The 23,229-nt window shown below is 39.1% G+C and overlaps 1 protein-coding gene across 2 annotated transcripts in view; it reads left to right on the forward strand.

The window, feature by feature from the left end:
* Positions 1 to 8,652: 8,652 nt before the first annotated feature.
* Positions 8,653 to 23,229, forward strand: part of LOC113528520 (uncharacterized) — a 150,235-nt gene continuing 135,658 nt past the window's right edge. Inside the window, exon 1 of one of the 2 annotated variants that reach the window (XR_004579430.2) lies at positions 8,653 to 8,910. The gene's annotated coding sequence lies outside the window, so the exon portion shown is untranslated. The remainder of the gene's footprint in view (positions 8,911 to 23,229) is intronic. The other variant, XM_034310264.2, reaches the window with a different exon arrangement.

Genomic DNA, 23,229 nt, shown 5'->3' on the forward strand with positions numbered 1-23,229 from the left:
AAATCCACAATCCCTTGCTTATTCCCCTTGTTGGCAACCGTTAGATTGCTAAATGCAAATGAACAATTACAAAGCCAGCTCCCTGAGGTTATTCTGAATCTAAAAATGTGTAAGTATGAATGTATTACATAATTACATAATTAAGAAAATAAAATCTCAGTTGCTTTCCTCCATGAGTTGCAGCTTAGGCATCACGACAATGCCTCCGGGACAGCAAGTGATTGTAAATCAGCCTGAACTGTAACTCTGTCAGTCTTCCAGCCTAAGGCAATTGCCTCCCAATCCAGTGTGATTACAAGAGTCCTGGAGGGAAATCCATCCAATCTAGCAACTCTGCCCTGGACTTGACAGCTCCAGTGTTTCCATGACAGGGATGTGAAAAGATGATTTCCTCATTCCTTCCCGATTTGCTGTAGCCACCCACAAAGAAATCCATAGTTCTATGTCATAATTGTTTCTAAGGATCAGCTATTCTACTCACAGACTAATTTCAGAGAGTCCTACCAAACAAAGGACTACCTATTGTTCAGGCATACTAAAAAAATCTGATCTCTTATTGGGACTCTGGGTGTGTTTAGTGAGTCAGCTGTTTTGTGTGTGTGAGAAAGAGAAAGAGAGAGTGAGATTTATCCTCATGACCTTAATCAATATGAAAATAGTTGTAGGTCAGAGCTTGTTTTACAGGGCTATGGTGATTAGGATGATCTTACTTCCTATTTATCTTCTAGTGACTGAAGACAGTGTACTTTATTAGGAAAACCTGTACACCTGCTCATTCCTTCAATTATTTAATCAGCCAATCGTGTGGCATCAGTGCAATGCATAAAATCATGCAGACACGGGCCAGCAGCTTCAGGTAATGTTCACATCAACCATCAGAATAAGGAAAAAATGTGATCTCAGTGATTGTGATTGTTGGTGGCAGATGGGCTGGTTTAATTATTTCTGTAACTGCTGATCTCCTGGGATTTTCATGCACAACAGTCTCTAGAGTTTACTCACAATGGTGCAATAAAGAACAAACATAACCAGTGAGTGGCAGCTCTGTGGACAGAAACACCTTGTTGATGAGAGAGGTCAACAGAGTATGGCCAGACTGGTTTGAGCTGACAGAAAGGCTACAATATCTCAGATAAACATGTACAATTGTGGTGAGCAGAAAAGCATCTCAGAATGTATGACATGTCAAGCCTTGAGGCGGATGGGCTACAACTGCAGAAGATAATGTCGGGTTCCACTTCTGTCAGCCAAGAACAGAAAGCTGAGAAAACTGGACAGTTGAAGACTGGAAAAACGTAGCCTGGTCTGATGAATCTCGATTTCTTCTGAGGCACACAGATGGTAGGGTCAGAATTTGGCACCAACAGCATGAATCCATGGACCCAACCAGCCTTGTGTCAACAGCCCAGGCTGGTGGAGGTGGCGTAATGGTGTGGGGAATGTTTTCTTGCCACACTTTGGGCCTGTTAATACCAATCAATCATCGCTTGAATGCCACAGTCTATTTGAGTATTGTTGCTGACCATGTGCATCCCTTCATGGCTACAATTTACCATCTTGTAATGGCTACTTCTAGCATGATAATGCACCATGTCACAAAGCAAAAGTCATCTCAAACTGGTTTCATGAACATGACAATGAGTTCAGTGTTTTTCAGTGGCCTTCCCAGTCACTGGATCTGAATCCAAGAGAACAGCATGTTCTTTCCTTCCAGAATGAGTGAAAGAACAGTCCGTAAACTTTATCCAAGAGTCTTAGGTTACAACATGGGTCAGCGGTTTCTCAGAGAGACAGATACGGAGAGAGAGAGAGAGAGAGAGAGACAGAGACAGAGAGTCCTATGACCTAGAGAGAGTCCTTTGACCTAGACCTTGTTTCACCTTCTCTCTCATTCTTCTACCTTCATTTGTAATCAATTTTATTTGCATAGCACTTCATCAACTGATATTGTCCCTAAGCTCTTTTTTTATTTTTATTTTTTGCTGGATCTGGATCTAGGTCCTTAATGAGCAAGAAGTGACAGTGGCGAGGAAAAACTTGCTGACACAACATGAGGAAGACAACCTGAGAGGAACTAAACACAGGAAACTAAATCTGTAAGCAAATAGCTGTCAGATTAGGCTTGTTAGATATCATACCAGGAATTTATCACACTCTTCCAAAACATACAGTAGTGTTATATTTTACAGCTGTTTGACAATTTTATCTAAAGCAACTTTTGAAGTCACAGCCTTCTGAGTAGCAACCCAAAGCCTTAACCACTGAGCCGCCACCATTACGCTCCTGGGTGACACGGGATAGTGTGTTCAGTATAAGTATATTGTGATTATCATGGGTCATTATGATTACAGCAGCAGTGCTTAGATGGTACAAATTTCAGTACCCAGTTGAGATTATTCACTGAAGCAATGTTTTGGACAAGTGCAAATCATTATTCATTATGGGACCATCCACAGCAGCAGAAGGTGAGAGAAAAGTGTAGAAGAACCAAACATCTGAAGTATTAGTATGAGAGGGTGAGAGGAGCCACAGCAGTTGAAGGGTGTTAAAATCTAGCACTGGCATCACATCAGGCAGCAGGAGTACATGTAGAGCTTGACAGAGATGGAGTAGGTATGCTGTTATCCTACAGTGGTACATTATGATGGGAGTGCAAGCCGGTACTCTGATTGGTCTAGCTATGACAGCATACTTAAAAGGGGGAGCCAGAAGGTAACACAGGCATGAGGGCACCCTGGGACATAAAGCGATCCACCAATCCATCATCAACAAATCTGAGTGAATGCGTGAGACAGGCATCAAAACAGCCCAGGTTACCAAAACTCTCTATGCCCAAGACCCCCCTTTATTAAGCTTGTATCTGTCTGAAATGTACACGTACATAGCAATGGAAGCTAATGTCACGTTATGACTAATTGTACCCAGAGGAAGCGTATATAGGGAAATAAGCAGTGGCCCTAGAACAGAGCCTTGTAGCCCACCAAACTTTATTTTTGCATGCATAGAAAAGTCACTGTTAACCAAACAAATAATGATCACTCAGATAAGACCTGAGTCAGGAAAGAGCCATTGCTTTTTGTGATCTATGGTATCAAAAACTTCACTGAGATCGAGCAACACAGGCATGACTGGAGGCCACATGTAGGTCATTTACTACTTTAACCAGCATTGTCTCAGTACTGTGATGAGGCCCAAACCCTGACTGAAAGATTTCATGTATCATATATGAATGTATGATCCTATTCCTTTGCAAATATAATCTAAGCTGTTGAGCTACATAATTTCTTGGAATTTGGAGATAAAATGGAGGTTTGATAGTGGCGTATAGTTTTAGAGTTGACAAGGATTGAGGGCAGGTTTTTTTTAAATCAAAGGTTTAATAACTGCTAGTTTAAAACATTGGCTTATGTTGTGGGGGTTTTCAACTGCAAAGAATGACTAGAGGCATCAACATCATTCATTCAATTCTTTAAAAAATGAAAGTGAACAAAACATGTTTGCTTCAGAAGAATGAAAAACAAAGTAGGTCTATGCCAATTGTCTGTCACACAGTATTACTATGATGTTAAACAGCTTGGATGTTACTGTTCTTCATTGCTTAGAGACCATATAGACGTCATCTCTCATCATCTTTCTTGAATGACAATCCCTCCATAAAGTTTCTGGCACATAGGGATGGAGGACTTGAGTCTGGTCTTGAGAAATTTTCTGTACTGACTTGGACTTGTCTTGGGCGTAGCATCATTTGTACTTGGTCTCAGGCATTGGTTTTGCTAAATATGGTCTTGGTCTCTGAGATTTTGTAAAAATAAAGTTTGTGCTGTCTTTTCACATTCACAAAGTTTAACAAGAAGTACTTCCTTCCAGCAGGGTTATGCATGGGCTAACCTGGGCTGTAGCGCAGGGCTCTGGGGAAAAGGGGGCCCCCTGAATTAATCAAAACTTATGAATAAACATTTATGATTGATTGAGTCAGTCATATTTGGCTTGTGTTTACTGGTTTAAGTTTTGACAATGGGAGGGAACACAGATGCAGCCTCGTGGGATTTTGAGATTAGCTAGCTAATTGTCATAATGTCAGACAACAGTAAATATGATGTGAATCTGAGTAAATATGAATAGTAAAACTGGAAAAAAAGAGAGAGAGGGAGGATTTCTAAAAGGGCAGTACCTGTCTATTAACAGTTCAGATTAGTGTGTATTGAGTGTGTAGTGTGATGCTAAGCTTGTGGCTTAGTTTCTTTTATTGTGGTCAAGTTAGTTTCATATTCAGATACTCAGGTCAATAGTGCAGAAACGCTTGCAAAACTATTGTAAAACCATATGATTTGAATGTGACATTGAAAGGAGAACCAATTCGCAAACATCCTAAATCATTTTCTCTCTACAAGTGTCTGTGTTGCTGAATTGTTGACTGTTGCTAAAGTGTGGCAAACAAGAAACGTGTGAAACGTTTGCCATTGACAACCACCTAATTTTCAATAGGCTCTTGCTGTATAGGAGTAATGAAATGCAAGCCACTCCAACTGTAACACTGCGGGTGCTTTCTTAGGCAAATCCGCGGCCACCTGCACAGGCTTTTATAACGCGGCGCTCTCATGCAGGTAATCAGGATAAACATGCAGCACCTGGCCGCGCCTCTTCATAAGCCCTCACTCCGTGTGCGGACACAGTTCTGTTCCAACCAGCAGAATGACAACATGCTGCTCTGTCTAGTTAATATTGAGGTTTATGTTTAGAGAAGCGAATACTGAGGTTTATGTTTAGAGAAATGAATTTTGAGGTTTTGGTCCAGAGAAGTGAATATCGAGGTTTATGTTTAGAGAAGTGAATTTTGAGGTTTTGGTCCAGAGAAGTGAATATCGAGGTTCAGGGCTAGATATATTTAATATCAAGGAAAGATTTAGTTCTTTAAAGTTCGGCCAAATGACAGGGCCATATGTTATTTTCCTGCCATGCTGCGGTGCCTCTGTGTTGAGCAGTAAGCATCGAGTTTCCCAAGCCTGTACCCTTCACTAAAACACTCTCTCCTACTTCCCCTGGAGTTAGCTCAGTGACTACCACTATGGCTCAGTGCACACAATCTACCTGGTTTGTGCCCTGCTGGAGGCACTTGCATTTTAGGCAGAGCCGTTTTGGCGGTCCGTCTCCACACTTGGTTCCACTCCATTCCACAGTGGCTCTGCACGATGCCATTATGCATCCTAGCGCCGAGACCCGTAACACCAACCAGCTTCTGCGCACACAGACAAACTGATTAATTGGATTTTTTAGTTGGAAATAATTAGAACATTAGATCATTAGAAAAATAACTCTAAAACTAGTCCAACAAAGAGTGCCTCCTTCAGTACCCACTAGCTGGGCATATTTAAACATATATTTGTAATGAACATGTAATGGATTTTTAAATAATTATTAGTAATTGATACTAATAGAGAGTAGAAAAATTTTATAGGATAGATATTCATTTGAAGATTTTTTAATTTGCTGGTATCAGGAGCCACAATTGATTCCACTGGTTTAATCGGTTGATTTTGGCTTTCAATAGGTGTCAGAGGTGTGGCTTCTGCTTTGTTGAAATGAAAAGCTACACCCACACCAGCTCTTTCCAGATAAGATTGGACACCCCTGCCCTACTGTCACGCTCATTTAACACTCCACACCTTATGTTCTCGCATCATTTATTAGTCTGTATATGTCTGAGTGAAAGAATTCTGATTGATACTTGTATTCTGTACTTCTCCTCTTCCTATTGTAATCCCACCATTCAGACTGAGCCACAGGAGACAGGTTTTTAGTCTCAGTTCCCCTCAGTGTTTCTTCCTAGTGTTCATAAAGAGTTTCTCCTCACTACTGTCACATTCATCTTTCTTCAAGACATTCACATCATTTGCAAGTGAAGGGCCTATTTCAGGAAAACTGTGTCTATGATTATCTTCACTTCTTACTAGTGCACTCAGACTGCTTGAGCCACCTGAATATTACTGCTATAATCAGTATTATTTCAGACTACAAAATAGGGCGGCTTTGCTGTTTGCACGCTGATGATGACACACTTACACCGTCTGGATTATAAATACACAACACACACTTATAGTGCCACAACAGGGGAGTGAAACAGAAGAGCAGAGTCACAGGAGAGAGAGAAAAGCTCTGATTACATGTCTGTGCTTATGGAAATCGATACTGCATAGTGTAAAAGAAACTGCACGACAAACAGACACACACACACACACACACACACACACGCACACACACAGGATAGAAAAGACAGGATAGAAAATGAAAAGTAAAGAAGACATAGACTAACTTCATGACCATGTTGTACGTGTGTGCCTGCTGCGTGTCTGACTGAAACAGGGCATAAAAAAAGAAAAACAGATGAAGGGAGAGACAGATCAAGGGAGTGCTCACAAACCCCTACAGCGTAAAGCAAAAAGAGACGAAGCGCAAAGGAAGAAGTGCACACTCCAGTTACCTGCCTGAGGTGGAGCTGTAAATAATTGATATGTAGCAGCATTAGCAGTGCTAACAGCATTAGTAAAAATGCTGTTTCTTAATCAAAAAGTATTTCTTTGGGCCTCAGGAAATCTTTTTTATCCACTTAAGCTCATATCCTCGTCAGTAATTCAAACTTTCAAACGAGAACGTCTAAACAAAAAACAGGAAAGGCCCCATGCAGTGAAGCATGTGACATTCAGGAGCAGTGGTGGCTCAGTGGTAAGGTTCTGGGCTACTGCTCAGATGGTCATGAGTTCAAGCCCCAGCAGTGCCAAGCTGACACTGTTGAGCGCGACCTTTAACCCCCCTGTGGCTAGGGTGTCTGCTCACGGCTGATTCTATGTGGGACATACAAAGAAAAGAGTTTCACTCCACTGTACCTGTATATGTGACAATAAAGGATATCTTCCTATAGTTAGCTTGTCTTTAATGGGATATGTATAAACTAATCTCCTTGCTTATTTAGCGTATACTAAAATATGCTAACTATCAGAGGAACAGAAAACCCAGCTAACAGGCTAACACAGAACACACATGCTACATTAGCTAGACGGACTATTTAAAGCTAGCAAAGAAGACAGCCTACCCTGCGTTCACACTAGCGAACAACAAAGCAACAAGCAAACATTCATTTTCTATGTGCAAGTGCCATATGGAACCACAAATATAGCAACAGCCGCAAGCGACAGTGCGACAAGCGACTATGCAAATGATGTATGACGTGGTAAAGCATCAAATCCAAGCGATTTGCTCGAATGATTCCTCTGAACAATTCTATAGCATGTGTGTTATGACAGTTTTTTAATTTAACAATTAAAATTCTGACATATGACCACTCACTAAATGTGTATAGAGATATTATGAGGAAAAGTAAAGCTCGGAACGAAGTTTCAGAGATCATCGATGCTTCTGGAGTGTGAATGTCCGGCCCGATTTTTTTTTTTTTTCTGACATCATGATTCGAATACTGAAATCCCATTTGGGTCAACCTCTGATAAAAAAGAAACATGTTACCTATGGTACACTACAGTAAAGTTGAAGCAGTGAGCAAATGCACCTGGTAACAGATTGAAGTGAAATACAAAAACGAAATTTAAATTCACTTTGACTTGAGCTCTGGCCACTTCAGTTTAACTTCAGAGCCACCAGGAAGAAAGCAGAAGAATTGAAAATAGTGGTGGGTTCCTACTTTGCTCTACTCTTTTTTTTTTTCTCGAGTGTATTTTTTAAGCTTTTTTGGGGGTAAAGATAAGAGGTATGTCACCATTGCTATGTTTGTTCACTCCTTAATTATGGCAACACAGACCTTGATTTGATATATAATTATATAAGAATTATAAGATTATACGAATTCTCAAGTTCCTAACTATGCTAGTCATTTTGGGAATTCATCTATGAATCAGACCAAGTTCTATGTTGGGACTGGACATCCCTCTTATCTCACACACAAATCTACTGGACTCATGAGTAAAGTGAATGACTCATAAGTAAAGTGAATGAAGGCAATGTCTCAGTGCTCGCCAAAGTGAAGTGCACTCATATGTGGAACATTCTCTGCAAGCCCACTACACTCGGTATACCATTTTTTGTGAGCAATTCACAGCACCTTGCGCTTTCTTTTAATGACCACGCTCACTACACTGCTCTGCATGCTTTTGTCTGACATTTTTACTATTTAAATGCCATAACTCTGGTTCAGCTTGGCTATAGGCACACATGGCATGGTTCTTGACTTCAGTATTAGATGAGTGAAATCTGGGAATGTGTGCTTTTGACAGTGAAGGAGTATCTGATGTGTTTGCTGTTCAGGTGTTTAGCGTCTTGTTAGAACTACATAATATGTAGGCTGAGAATGGAATACTTATAATTAGCTAGCTACCTGTATTTGGTAAACACAGTGGCTCACCTCCCACAACACCATCGGTACACTCACTATGTGACATGGCCACAAAACAGAGAAATAGTGTTCATTTCAAACATTGAAATCATTTCAAACATTTCAAATAATCCGGTGTTAGTTTGTTTGTTTATATTTTTGTTATGGTTATTTATATCTGTGCATTGTTTTGTGGGTGGGGGGAGGGGATGTGTTGAATTGGAATATGAGGGACTCTTATTGTTAAAGGCCACCTTTTAAGGAAGTGGTAATTGGTAGCCATTTTGTTTTAAGGTGATGGCACATGGTGTGACAGGGGAGAGTCTGGCAAACAAAGGTGCTGGGAAATGCCTTGCTCTATCTAGCCCATTGACTTGAGGAATACCTGATTGGGGTTGAGGCCTATTTTTCAGTGAACAAGGACGTTTTCTCTGTTGGGGATCATTTGTGGATTACTTTTCCCTTTTTCCTGTGGCATTGGACGTGGGATCCAGAAATCCAGAAATCCAGAAATCCCTGGGAAGATAACATGGGTGAGTAGATTGGGTTTTTTCTTACTTTTTCCTCTTTTCCACCATTTTCCTTTTCGCTGGGATTGTTTTTTTGTGGACTGCTACTTTGCTGTGGACTCTGATTGATGGTATTTGGATTGACTTATTTACCTTTCATTGTGCTGTTCATTGTGCTGTGGGGTTGAACAATGTTTGTGTGAAGCCTATGTGTCTATTAATACATGCATTGATCATTGAGAGTCTTGTGTTTTGCACATGTTTTATTGAATTGATGGTTGAGTGACGATCTGAGTGCCTTTGACAAGGGCCAAATTGTGATGGCTTGACGACTGGGTCAGAGCATCAAAATGGGGTGTTCCCGGGATGCAGTGGTTAGTACCTACCAAAAGTTGTCCAAGGAAGGACAAACAGTGAACTGGTGACAGGGGCATGGGCTTGACTTGGCCTCCAAATTCCCCAGATCTCAATCTGCTGTGTGGGATGTGCTGGACGAACTAGTCTGATCCATGGTGGCGCCACCTCACAATTTACAGGACTTAAAGGATCTGCTGGTAACGTCTTGGTGTCAGACACCACAGCATACCTTCAGAGGTCTTGTGGAGTCCATGCCTCAACGGGTCAGAGTGGCACAAGGGAGACCCACACAATATTAGGCAGGTGGTTTTAAAGTTATGGCTGTTCGGTGTGTAGTGTAAGATCTACTGCAAAAAAAAAAGGTAGCGGGAAAGGGGAATTATTATGTGGATAATGTCTGTATATCAGAAAAAAGTGTGAAATACTTGTTTCCCTGTGCAAAGGTTGAGAAAAAGAAGAAAAATGTGTCTTCCTTTTCTAATGCCATATTTCAGGGGCTAGTTTCAGGTCTTTTGTGTAGTTTTTGAGATGTACTTGGGCTGTAAATTTTGTCAAGACCTGTAAACCATGGTTAATGATATCACCACAAACACAGTGGAACGAAGGGAAAAAAACAAAATGCTGCTGCTTCATAGCCAACAGGAAGAAAGCAGAAGAATTGAAATTAATGATGGGTCCATACTTTGCTCTATAGTTGAGTTATCTTAGACTAATGGGATTTGGCCAGTGTTTGAAAAATATTTAAAAATTTTGTAAAGTTTATAAAACTCAAACATTCACAATGCATGTCTCAATGAAATAATCTGCAAAATGAAGACAGTGAGGAATAACAGCCTCCTGCGCACACAGTAATTATGGCTGATTAATACTGAATTATGGCTGATGAACTCTCTTCTGTTTTGCCACTTTAATCTTTCAGCCGTGAGCGAAAGCATCATCAAGCTTGTAGAGGGTCCTGTGGTAGTAAGCGTCTTATTCTCAATAGGCTTTTATTTGGCCCACAGTTTCAAATGGTCTGTATTCAAATCTTTTGTTGTACAGATTATAGGCTATCTAAAGATGATGAGACTCGGTGCTGCACTCACAGTAAGAGGCCTAATGCCAGCCATATGGGCCATATTTAGCAGATTTTTCTTATTCACCCTATCAGAAAGGGACTCAGATAACAAGATGCATAAAGAATAATTGAACATATGCAAATAGCCCAGCTCCTTACGTTCCAATGAGAGAACACATTAGATCCAAGATGAGATTATTTGTTGGCCTACTTGTTTTTCAGTTACTGAGGTTTGGAATAAATTCACCCCTCACCCTAATTCACCTGAATTAGGGTGAGGGGTCACCATGCAGCCTTGGAGACCCATGGAGGACTGTAAGGCTGCTAGATAGTTTGTGTCCACTGGGTAGTTGTTGTTGCTTGGCCTGGGCTGAATCCAAAGATAAGAACTTTATATATATTTTTTATTAGAAACAAATTGCTCCAAATCCTTTTATTATGGTGGAATGGTGATGCAGGGGGTTCCGCTGCTGTCTTAAAGCTCCAGGATGCTCGAGTCAATCCAAAGCACAGGTTACAGTCTGTGTGGATTTTCATATGTTCGCCCCGTGTCTGTGAGGGTTTCATCTGGGTTCTCCAGTTTCCTTTCTCCCAAAAAAATGTCGTAGCCACTGTAGCCTCAGATCCCTGTTCTTGGCTGGCAGGACTGGAGCCTGATGTGGTCTTTGGCTGTTGTAGCCCATCTGCCTCAAGGTTCGACATGTTGGGCATTCTGGGATGCTTTTCTGCTCACCATGGTTGTAAAGAGTAGTTATTTGAGTTACAGACCGGAATCTAACTCTGTCTCTGTTATGTATATTTCTGTTATGTCAGATCAGTAACCATAATGAATTGATTGGAATTCTATGATGATTTTTGAATGCTGTCATTTTAAGAATAATTTAACCCCTTTCTCTCATTTGCTTAGTCATTAGACAAAAAATTTGAAAGCAAGATCAGTGTGAAAAAGAAACAGAACCTCAGTACTACTTCATATTGCCAAACAAGTCCACACAGACTCCTTATCTCAAAGTGCCACTGAAACACATTTCATTTATTCATGAAGTCAGTCTCACAATGCTAATCTAATTAATTCCTATGATTCCTCTTTATAAGTGCATTTCAGTCGTGTTAACAAATGTAGTGCTCTGGGTTATAAGAAAGAAGTAATAAAGATCATTATGATATTTCTTTAGATTTAACTGACTTTTGTGAGATGGGCTTTTTCGTTAGCCTGTTTTTTATGTTGTTAATGTCTCTGGCTTTAGTTAGCATGGTAATTTAGAAAGTAATTTAGACCTGAACAGACCTGACCCCACACACACACACACACACACAGACAGTAGTTCATTAAGGATGATTGGTTCCTATCTTTTCCAACCTCAAGGACAAAGCGAGAGAGACACAATCCATTTAAATTACAGAACACACTGTATGCTATTGCTGTTAAGAAGATGTAGATGACAGCTTTACAGATCCCCACAAACACCCTGGGGTTGTTAACATGATAACACACACACACACACACGCGCAAACTGAGAGTGAAACTAATCGTCTTCAGTCTTGTCTGATTGCAGGTCCACCTCCTTATCTAAGATCAATGGTCTTTTGAAACCTTGAGGCTGCTGATTGGCTGGATTAATTAAGCTATTGATTGGCTCCAATCACTACAATACATAATAATATATAACAATGTACACTCTATAGACACGCAAACCTGTGGGGGGAGGGATGGTGGGATGTGTATTTCTACCCATGAGCTGCATACTATGGCCCTAAGTAATGTGTTACCTCAAAAACATTACATCACCTATGGTAGCTTTACTAATAAAATACTATTTTATTATTATTGTATTATATCCCATTATAACCTATTGTACAATTATTTCATATACTATTTGGTCATATTGGAGCAGAATGCTGGTTTGGGGCATAGATGGAGAGTGAGTGATTCCACAATTGTGGTGACCTTTAGCTCTTGCAACTCTTAAAAATGAAACATCAATCAACGTTAAATCCAAGAAAACATGCGTTTAATCAATCAGAAAGTGTGTTAAGCCATCACATTTTTTTTTCAATCCAATGTTTTGGGTTTTTTTTTTTTTTTGCATTTTTTAACAAGGATTCTTTACTAACAGGCTGCATTTTGGTCTTAAATGAGTAACAGGGTTGATTTTTTTTTTTTTTTTTTTTTAGCATACAATTAACAAACAGACAAAATGTGGTTAACTGGCATCACGGACATTCCTGATTATTTATTTATTTATTTATTTATTTATTTATTTATTTATTAATTAATAATAGTGTGTAATTTGGGTAACAGGGTTGCACTTTCAAACTGCTCATATTAGCTGATATGCTAAAGAATTTTCAATGATGCAACTTCCTGTTGTGGAATATTCCAAATATTTCACAGGGGTGAATGCATACAGGTAACAGGGCCATGTGAAAGTTGTGGGACTAAAATGTACATTTTTCATAATGTATAATGGATGACTCATGGAAAAGGATGCATGAGATCAGACAGATTCACACGTTAATGCAAACAATAAGAGTTTTATAGTATTCTGTTGATTTTATTTCAAGGTAAAGTATAGATTATTGGAGCTGGGATAGGCCATAATGTTGTAGATGTTTAATTAATTTATTTCATTTATGTGAAACATGCTTACCTATGTTTAAAATTGTGCCATATTTGTAAATATGGCACCTAATTATGGAATCACCTGTAGATGGCTGTAGCAAAGCAACTTTTACTATCCTTCTGAGGACTGACACAGTTATTAATGCAGTTAGTTAATGCTATGCCTACACCTAAACCTATCCCTAACCTCAGTAACGAAAATGAAAAAACACACCCCTAACCTCCCCCAAAACACACACACGCGCGCCCACACACAGACACACACAAACACACACACACTGCTTTAGCATCTGCATCATTACGACAACAACAGCTGTTATAATCTTATTTCTGGAATATGTGCTGTTGTGATTATTAGTGAATTCCCTTGTTAAAAAGCTTGTTATGTTCTAGCCCTCATTAGAGATAATTACATAGCTATCAATCAAACTGAGCAAAGGCAAGTTCTCTATTTCATTTCAGATCAATATTAAATTCATTTTAGTATAATAATTTTTTTTTCCAGCACATCACATTTTATTATACAGGCAGACAATAAGGTAATTGAAAAATACCAAAGGTGTGGGTGTGCGCGAGTATTTTTAGCCCTTTGTGAGAACAAAATGTCAAAGTAATAATAGGAATAAAGACATTTAGTTAGATAGTTGATCATCACAAAAATATTGTCCTTTATTAAAGGCTTTTATTAAAAAAAAAGATCAATATTTGCCTTTGGTTACTGAGGTTGAGGTTAAAGGGTTATGAGGTTAAGGGTTAGGGTTAGGTGTAGGTATTACATTATTTAGGCCATTGAAATACCTTACAAAAACAGCAAAGCCCTCTCTCTCTCTCTCTCTCTCTCTCTCTCTCTCTCTCTCTCTCTGTGTGTGTGTGTGTGTGTGTGTGTGTGTGTGTGTGTGTGTGTGTGTGTGTGTGTGTGTGTGTGTGTGTGTGTGTGTGTGTGTGTGTGAAGACAGCATAAGCTTTGATTTATCATCTCCAATTAGTCTCCTCTCAGTGGGGGTCAGCACCTTGCTGAAACTGATGAGTGAGTGTGTGTGTGTGTGTGCGCACACGTTTGTACTGAAGTGGAAGATGGTTAATTACAGAAAATAGTTAAAAAGCAATCATGATCGCAGTCAACCTGTTTACTACATTAGTCTCTGAATATTATTATTATTATTAATATAATTATTAATATTAGTGGTTAGCACTGTTGCATCGCCTGGAGTTTGCATGTTCTCCCTGTGCTTCGGGAGTTTCCTCTGGGTAATCCGGTTTCCTCCCCCTGTCCAAAGACATGCATTTCCAAATTGTCCATAGTGTGTGAATGGGTGGGTGTGTGTATGTGTGTGTGTCTGTGTGTGTTTGTGCCCTGCGATGGACTGTCCCCCACCTTTATACCCCGAGTCCCCTGGGATAGGCTCCAGGCTCCCCATGATCCTGCGTAGGATAAGCGGTACAGAAAATGGATGGATGGATGGAATAATAATAATAATAATAATAGGGAGCTGCTTTCAATCCAGATCAGCTGAATGTAGCTCTGTCTGCCTAATCCCAGTCACAGCACACCATGTATGTGTGTCACTACTCATAGTAGGATGGGGTAAGTAAACAGTGTGTGGAGGTGTGTGTATTTCCAGATCAGATTCAGCATATTAACACACACACACACACACACACACACACACTTTGTCATACTATCTTTGTGAGGACCTTCCATTGCCTTAATTATTACTGAAACTAATTAATGCGGTGCTGCACCTAAATCTATCCCTAACCTTAATCTCTTTTGGTTCTTTAAAGGTGTATTTAAAGGTAAGATTTCTGGAAAATAGGTCTCTAATGGTTAAATAGGTAGAGTTGAATAAGATCTGGACGATATTTTTTTTATTTTATTTATTTATTTTTTTTAAAAACTCATTAAGCCTGCCCCAATTTCCATCCAGGTACACAAAGCTCCACCCCCAAAACTTATGGTGCTTCAGCTAGAGTTAGCGTAGGACAGGATAGTACAGTTTATAGGACAGTAGCTCAAATTTAAAATAAACATACAGTATATATACTGAGCTACCACTGTCCTACCACATGTGTGTACGTGTGAGTGTGTTGTACATTTTCTACTATAAACAGTACTTATGAAAACGACAGCCTTTCCTTATTTGAAATATGTTTCTCTTTGGCACATATTGTAACCAGAAGTAAACTTCTATCATTTTAAATTCGCGTTACCCCAAAAGTAAAAAGGAAGGAAAAGTGCCTATCTAACAACTTGATCAAAGCATAACGTTAGCACACTAGCAGGGTTTTAGACATCTGTAGGCAGACTGACTGTCTTTACCACTGTGCCAAACTGTCTCCTTACACAACATGATCTCTGCAAGAGCATAGACGAGGCAAGATTAAAAAGAAAAAAAAAAACAAAAAACATTTTGCTGAAATATATTTGTCAATTCATAAAGTTGAGTCAAAGTATGCTGTTTGCCATGATTCAGTCACAGCAGAGCACCACACACACACACGTACATTATATATATATACACTGGGGATGACCGCGTACCAGATATTATTTCTTAACAACGCTGCTGTGTCTGATACACTAATATCAGCACTACACACTACCATGTCAGTGTCACTGGCCTGCTGAAAATAATATCTGGTCAGCAGTGACCCCCTTATCACTAGCCTCAGACCGTCAACACACACACAACCATCTCCCTGACACTTTTACTGCTGTATTATTATTGTGGTGTCCTACACCACAGCGCTGTAGAATTCTCCAATCCGATTGGTCAGAAGGCGTTGATTAATTTTGTATGGCAGAAGCTCTGACAATAGTGCCGCTGTAATTCAAATGATAGGTTCATATTAATGTGCTCATTCTAGCATGTTAACATTCCCATAGTGACAGCTCATTCACTGGGAATAATAATAAAAGGATTATAACTGTCTACTCATTGATGAGGTGAAGTTTTCTGTAAGGAGATGTTTATGTAACAGTTATGGAAGGCGTCTCCAGTGTCAGCACTTTGTAACAGTAGGTTTTCCACCACAGGAAAGTCTTCAAGACAGAAGTCTTTGACTTTCCGGTTTCTGGATAACATGACGAGATGCGTTTTTTTTTTTGTCTTCTTAACTCCAAGAGAAAGAGAAAAGACAAAAAGCTGGTGAGGGAACGATTGTTAATAGCTGCTATAAGTAAGTCATAATTTGTCTAGCAGACGTTCCACAACATTAACTATAGCTATAAAAGGATAAAAAAGCATGCTTTATTGGAAATTCTCTGTGGTATAAGAGGAATTAAACACTTCAGAAAGTTTTTTTTCTGTTATTGTTAATATTTGTATTGTCCTTTATGGTAGAATAACCATAACCATATAGTATCTTATTGTCATGGCATCTGATATGTTGTATTTCATACCAAATGCTATACTGACCTGAACTGAGAGGAAGAGAGAGAGAGAGAGAGAGAGAGACACACACACAGACAGACATAGAAAGGGCAAAGCTTTATCAGAGTGCAGCACATACTCTCCGCTCTGTCACTTCTACTTACACACACCACCGTCTCGGCGAGGACACCTATAGAGCACCAGAAATCATTAGTGTCACACACACATAGAGGACATCTTGTCCCTGATAATGAAACTGTGCTGCTTGCTGATGGATGAAGACTAGGCAGTCTAACACACACTACTCACCTGACTCATACACAGCTGGACAAGAGGAAATGAGAAATCATAATGAGGAAGAACCACGAACACCATTTCCCATATTGAAGAATCATGCACACTACATAGTGCACTAATCAAGGGAACAGAATGAGTGATGTTCAGTAATGGATCTGGTTCTGTCACATAAACACCATCACAAATGGATGTGTCCTAAACCACACACCCTGTCATCATACAGAGTCTACATAAACACCATCTCAAATTTGTCACCATCATCACACACTATATTCCAATGCCACAGTGCATTATGGGTATTCTGTGTGATGAACTTATCGCAGTACATTGTGGGATTTCTTGGGTGCACTGGATGTTCTCCACTGTGCTTTCAGACAAGCTTACAAAATGACAGACAACCAAAACAGTGCACTACATAGTGTTTGCGCTGTGGTTCAGACATTTTGAGATAGATTGAATGAAATAGTTCAACCTGAGAAATGCATGATGGGAAATGCAGAAAATAAAATGCACATATCTTTGGAAAGAGAAACAGATAAGGGTGAATGAACAAGATTTGGATGCCAAGTGAACCAGCTGTGAGGAATGACAAGGTGAGCAGATTATAAAACATTCCAGATTGTTTGTGTGTATGTCTGTGTGTGTGTGTGTGTGTGTGTGTGTGTGTGTGTGTGTGTGTGTGTGTGTACATGGTTATGCATACTGAATCGGTTGCGATGACAACGTCAGAATAACTTAGGAGAGCTCAGCGAGGGCGCAGGAGCAGGTGGCACAACAATACAGCTGAAAAATATGAGAAATGAAAATGTGGGAACATAAGCGTGCGTACGTTATGCGGATGCATCGCAAAAAGGCTGCATTCCAAATCGCATTATTTATACCCATGATTCCATAAAAGAACCGTGTCACCTCCAGCCTGGCTCTGTTTCTGATGACCCAGCACATTCTGTATCCCCAACTGTCCCTGTATACTCTTCACTTTCCTTATATAGTCATAGCTTCCTGTCCTTATCTCATTCTGGTTGTTGATTGGTTCTTTCTTTATCCTGTGTGTTTTGCTGTGTAATAGCTGCAATTCTGAACCTTGTTCAAGACATTTGGTATGTTGACATTTAAACTAAATGAGCTTTGTGGTAGTGTGACGCACCTCGACGCTGTAACTATTAAAACCTTCCACGTATTTCACATAATTTTCTGCTACAGTGTCCATATTTGGGACTAATGCCTAAAATTACACTTTCCTTTAGAAGAGAAAACTTGGCAAGTTGATAAAATAGACCGAGATCCTTATACACTTTTGCCAGGACTGCTGATTCTACTTCCACTGGCAGAAAACTTCAAATGTGTGTATGGTCAAAAATATATGGACACCTCACCATCACCATCACACCAATGGGCTTGTTGGATCCCATTCCAAAACAATGGGCATTAATATAGAGTTGTTTTTTTTTTAATAAACCTAGAACAGCCTCCACTCTTCTGGGAAAGCTTTCTACAAGATTTTGGAGTGTGTCTGTGGGAATTTGTACCCATTCAATCAAAAGAGTGTTTGTGAAATCAGGCACTGATGTTAGATGAGAAAGCCTGGCTTGCAATCGACGTTCCAATTCATCCCAAAGGTGTTCAGTGTGGTTGAGTTCTTGGTAACATGACAAGCTGCTTTTGTGTTGTTGTTGTTGTTGTTAAATTAACTTCAAGACAATTGCCTGGTGAGGGAGTGACTGTTTATAGACGTTATAGTGTTGTAAATAGAATTATAAATGGATAAAAAGCAAAATATCTTTCAGTAATAAATCAAAAATTGTTATAGTTGGCAAATCACTGTGGTATAAGAGGAGTAAAATACTTTGGGACATGCTGTTGAAGGAAAATAATCCACTTCAGAGTGGTATCAGTATCACACCATTCCATTCGGAATTAGATAATAATAATTTTCTTGTTTTATTTCTTACATATTGGCTACCACTTTATTGCCAGTTTCTTGGCAACCCAACATAAGACTGGGCAACACATTGGAGCTTTTACTTGCTCAGTAGGCTAGGTAATGAATTTATGGTTTGTCCACCCCTGCTGCTATGTTGTTCCTTGTTAGGTGCTTTTGTTTCCTACTTTTTTCTGGTTCTCCTGGTTGATTTCTTCGTATTGTAGCTGTTTTCCAGTGTCGTCCTTTACCTGTCCTATCCTGGATATTGATTTTGGATTGACCTCAATAGTCAATCTTGTCTGCTTTTTGAAGCCTTCTATAAACAGTAGCCACAATTGTTGACTTTTATAAACACGTTGAGCCCCTACATCTTGCTCCAATGCTTTTTTGTTAGACTTTAAAGGTTATATAACATGTAACCTTACTTAGGTGGGGTTCTAAAGTCTCAAGGAAGATGTAGAGGATATTTCAATACGATTCAATTCAATTCACATTTACACTTGAAAAACCACAGTGTGTACCAAAGTGCGGTACAATTACAAACAAGAAAGAAAAGAAAAAAAATACATAAAACACCACAAATAGCCTACATCGGTTCCACACCTAATGATTGTTATAAAGAAGCAAAGGCTTCATTAATAAGATACGTCTTAAGAAGGGTTTTAATCATGTTCATAGAGGTCGAGGATATGATAAACATTGCTACTCCATTCCACAACTTTGGGGCTGGAATAGAGAATGTGCGATTTCCTTTACCCTTTAAGCATGACCGAGGAATATCAAGAAGCAGCTGGTTGTTAGATCTAAGAAATCTCTGGAAGGGGTGGAAAACAATAAGCTCAGAAATGTAATCTGGTGCCTGTCCATGTAGAGCTTTAAAACCATACAACAGCACCTTATACTTTACTCTAAATTGAATCTGTAACCAGTGTAGAGATGCCAGAATAGGGAATATAAGATCCCTCTTTCTTGTATTAGTCCGCACCCTTGCAGCAGCATTCTGCACCCTTTGCAGACTGACTTACACCCAGATACGAGGCATTACAGTAGTCAAGGCGTGATGTAATAAAAGCATGGATTACTTTCTCCAGATCATGAAATGATAAGACAGGTTTAAGTTTAGCAATATTTCACAGTTGAAAGAAACTATTCTTCACAACTTGGTTTATTTGCCTGTCAAACTTTAGTTCTGTGTAAAAAATAAAACCCAGATTAGATGACGGAGGATCTAGACTCTCCGCAATATGATTTACACAGTTACTAGGGCCAAAAATGATAATCTCTGTCATTTCGCTGGAGAAGGTTGTTGTCCATCCAGGATTTCACATCTCTCAAACACTCTCACAATAGATTTAACAGATACATCATCACCAGACCTCGAAGGGAGGTACATCTGTGTATCATCAGCATAAAAATGATACGAAATACCATATTTTCTAAAAATAGAACCAATAGAGATCATATATAATGAAAATAATACTGGTCCCAAAATGGAACCTTGAGGGACCCCACAGGTGATTGAAGCTGTAGATGACGAGAAGTTTCCAATTTTGACAGAAAATGTTCTGTTGTGCAGATAAGAGGTAAACCAACAGTTTAGGGCAGTTCCTTGGATTCCAACATGCCTTCAATAAGAAAAGTATGATCAATCATATCAAATGCTGCGCTAAGATCCAGCAGAACTAAAGCAACACAGCTATCAGAATCCACTTTTAATAATAGGTCCTTAGCTACTGTTGATTCTGTGCTATGACCAGATCTAAATTTATCAAAGACTGCATTTTTCATTAAAAATGAAGCAAGTTGAACGAATTTAGGACTGTGAAGGACTATTGGAATAGTCCTTTCCAATGTCTTAGATATAAATGGTAAATAAAGTAAGGATATTTATTTCTCATCATGTGGAACGTTGGCAATGCTAATAGCAATATCATTAAGAGTATGGCCTTTGTTTAAAGCTGTCTCTACAGTGGAAGCTAAGAGATCCGTCAACAGTTTTTTTTTTTTTTTTTTTTTTTTTTTTTTTTTTTTTTCTTTCAGTGCATACTTAATTGCAAATCCTATGCTAATTAACGATGTGTCCTTCTTGAATGTGTCAGTTGTTTTGGAGGTGAGTGTTGAGAGCCAACTTACTGTTTGCTTTTTTACAATGAGGACAAGACATATAGATCTTGTGATGTTTTTGCTCAAAATGTTTCAGTATCTTGCGTTTACAATTGGCTAGAGCCATCAACCGCCAATAGTGCAATCCTAACTGAAAACCATCTTATCTAGTTACATTAAGATGTCTTTTAACTGTAGCATGAGTGGCATACTCCACTATTTACAGTGGCTTGCATAAATATTCACCCTGCAGTTTACAGTGTTATAACCTGACATAAATGGGATCTATACAAAATAGCCCTTAATATTGAAATGGGAGGAAAAATCCATATAGTTTGCAATATTATTTACAAATGTAACAGTTGCTTTGGCATAAGTATTCACCCCCATTGGTATGAAAGGGCCAAATGCCATAAATGTAGATGTAATGTAAATTAGTTCTGGTGTAGCCAGCTGCCATCAGAAGTCACATAATTAGTTGAAAGGAGTCCACTGATATGCAGTTAAAGTGTCACATGATCTCAGTATAAATACATCTGTTCCCTCCTGTGTAGACACAAGACATAAACTCCTAATTTAGCCCATTTCCGGTTCAGGTTGTAACACTGCAAAATTTCAGTAATGCTTATACGGTATTAGTAATAGTAATTATGTAGCAGCTTTGACGTTGATTTAAACCCAGATTATGAGAAACACAATGCAAAGTAGACAGTAATGCTTTTTTGATAATCACACGGATTTTATGGAGCACTTTAAAAGAATAATATGCATACACCAACAACTTTGGATGGCTTAAAAATAGCAATGAGCCAACTGGGAGTTGAAAGAGTCAATTCTTATTGATGAACTAAGACTAAGAGTGCTCTGAGCTGGAATTCACTAATGCTCTGACATGTGTGATCTGTGGTTTAAAAAAGTAATGCTTTCAGGTCAGTGACTGTATATATGAATGGACAACATGGCACCTTTCACTCTCATTGTGCTTTTTGAAGCCTTTTTGAGGTCTAAATGGGAGTCACCACTGTGCATAAATTGGAGCCAGTGCATACGTCTGGACAGCAGTAGGTCCGCCTTTTGTACTACCTTATGCGTAATCATCATGATTTATCAAAAATAAATAAATGGCGTTTCAGTTAATTAAAGCGGTAAGTTCAGCGTTATTAATAAATATGTAAAATGCTAAACTGTAGAGGTGTAATTTTCGCAGGTAGGGGGAAAAAATCACTGCTCCCCATGATGTTCATCTAGCTCTGACACCTGCAGTAATTTAAGTGCACTTTCATGCTCTGCTTGTTCTGTCAGTCAGTTTGTTTAAAAAGGAGTGACTGACTAACTTTACTAAGATATTTTGAGTTTTTGCTAAGGTCATGTCCTACAATCAATAAATTATTATGAAATTTAGCTAGTGTTAGCTGCCTTGAGTTATGCCATCACTTCATTTACTCTTCATTTAGTTATAATATCAGTACAATAAGCTAGCTTAGACATGAAAATGAGCAATATTCCAGAAAAACTGCAACGAACTCCCTGCCGAGGGAATGTTAGAACAGTTTACAGCAGAACAAGACATGGCTTTGGTACAGACTGTAGGTGCATATGTGCGTGCTCGTTCATGAGACTCACCTGTAATGGCTGAAGCTGTCATTCATCTCATCAACCACGCCCTTTTATTTATAACCAGATAACTCCTATAAAACGCATCTATCATAAGGAAAAATATCAGGGGAAATATCAAGGTTAACTGAACTAAAAATGACATAAAAATGACATTCCTTAAAATAATTCGTGGAACTGTAAGTTAAAATGAAGGTTTTGCTCAGTCTCCAATGAGTAACGTGGGAATGGGCGGGGTTAAAAAGCAGCACTAGAGGGCCTCAGAGACATTTTGACTCCCTGTCATGATGTCACTCATATATAGAGTCATTGTTTCGCGGACGTGCACATGAAATTTGCACTGATTTATTTTCAGTGAGGAGTTGTGCATAAATGTGCATGGGATCCTGGGCTAGAGAGCAAACCTAATGCACAATCAAAAAAGAAAAGAAAAGAAAAAAAAGAGCTACTTTATGGTTATTACAAGCAACAGCCATACTGCACAAGACAAGTCCTGAGGGTCGGAGTTAAATAATAATGAAAATTACTAATATAGGAGGACCAGGATTTTTCTTAACACCTAGTCTTTGCAAAATTCCGAATTACACACACACACACACACACACAGCATCCATTTCCTCCCCTCACTCTATCTCTCTATCTGTCTGTCTCTCTCACTCCCTCTCTGCCATCTGCTGTGCACCTGATTAATCTGTCGTCTCCAGAGTGAAGACGTCCGAACTTGTCTCCGCTCTGGGAGACAGACTGGACTAAAACGTCTGTATTTTATATTTAGAGCAGCCCAATTAAAACTGTCGATTTAATAAAGCCAATTGAAAATGGAATGGCTATGTCCTGCATGTCCTGATTTTTCTCAATGACGAGTTCCTGGGTCAAAAATAACTTGTGCTTACGTTACATTTAATCAGCCGATCGCAATATTCATATATCATCACCATGCCACTAGCATGCTAGCAAACTTGGCTACTGGTTTTAATGTTATCTAAGCTATAGGCTT

This window comes from Pangasianodon hypophthalmus, chromosome 13 (genome assembly GCF_027358585.1).
Source record: "Pangasianodon hypophthalmus isolate fPanHyp1 chromosome 13, fPanHyp1.pri, whole genome shotgun sequence".
NCBI lineage: Eukaryota > Metazoa > Chordata > Actinopteri > Siluriformes > Pangasiidae > Pangasianodon > Pangasianodon hypophthalmus.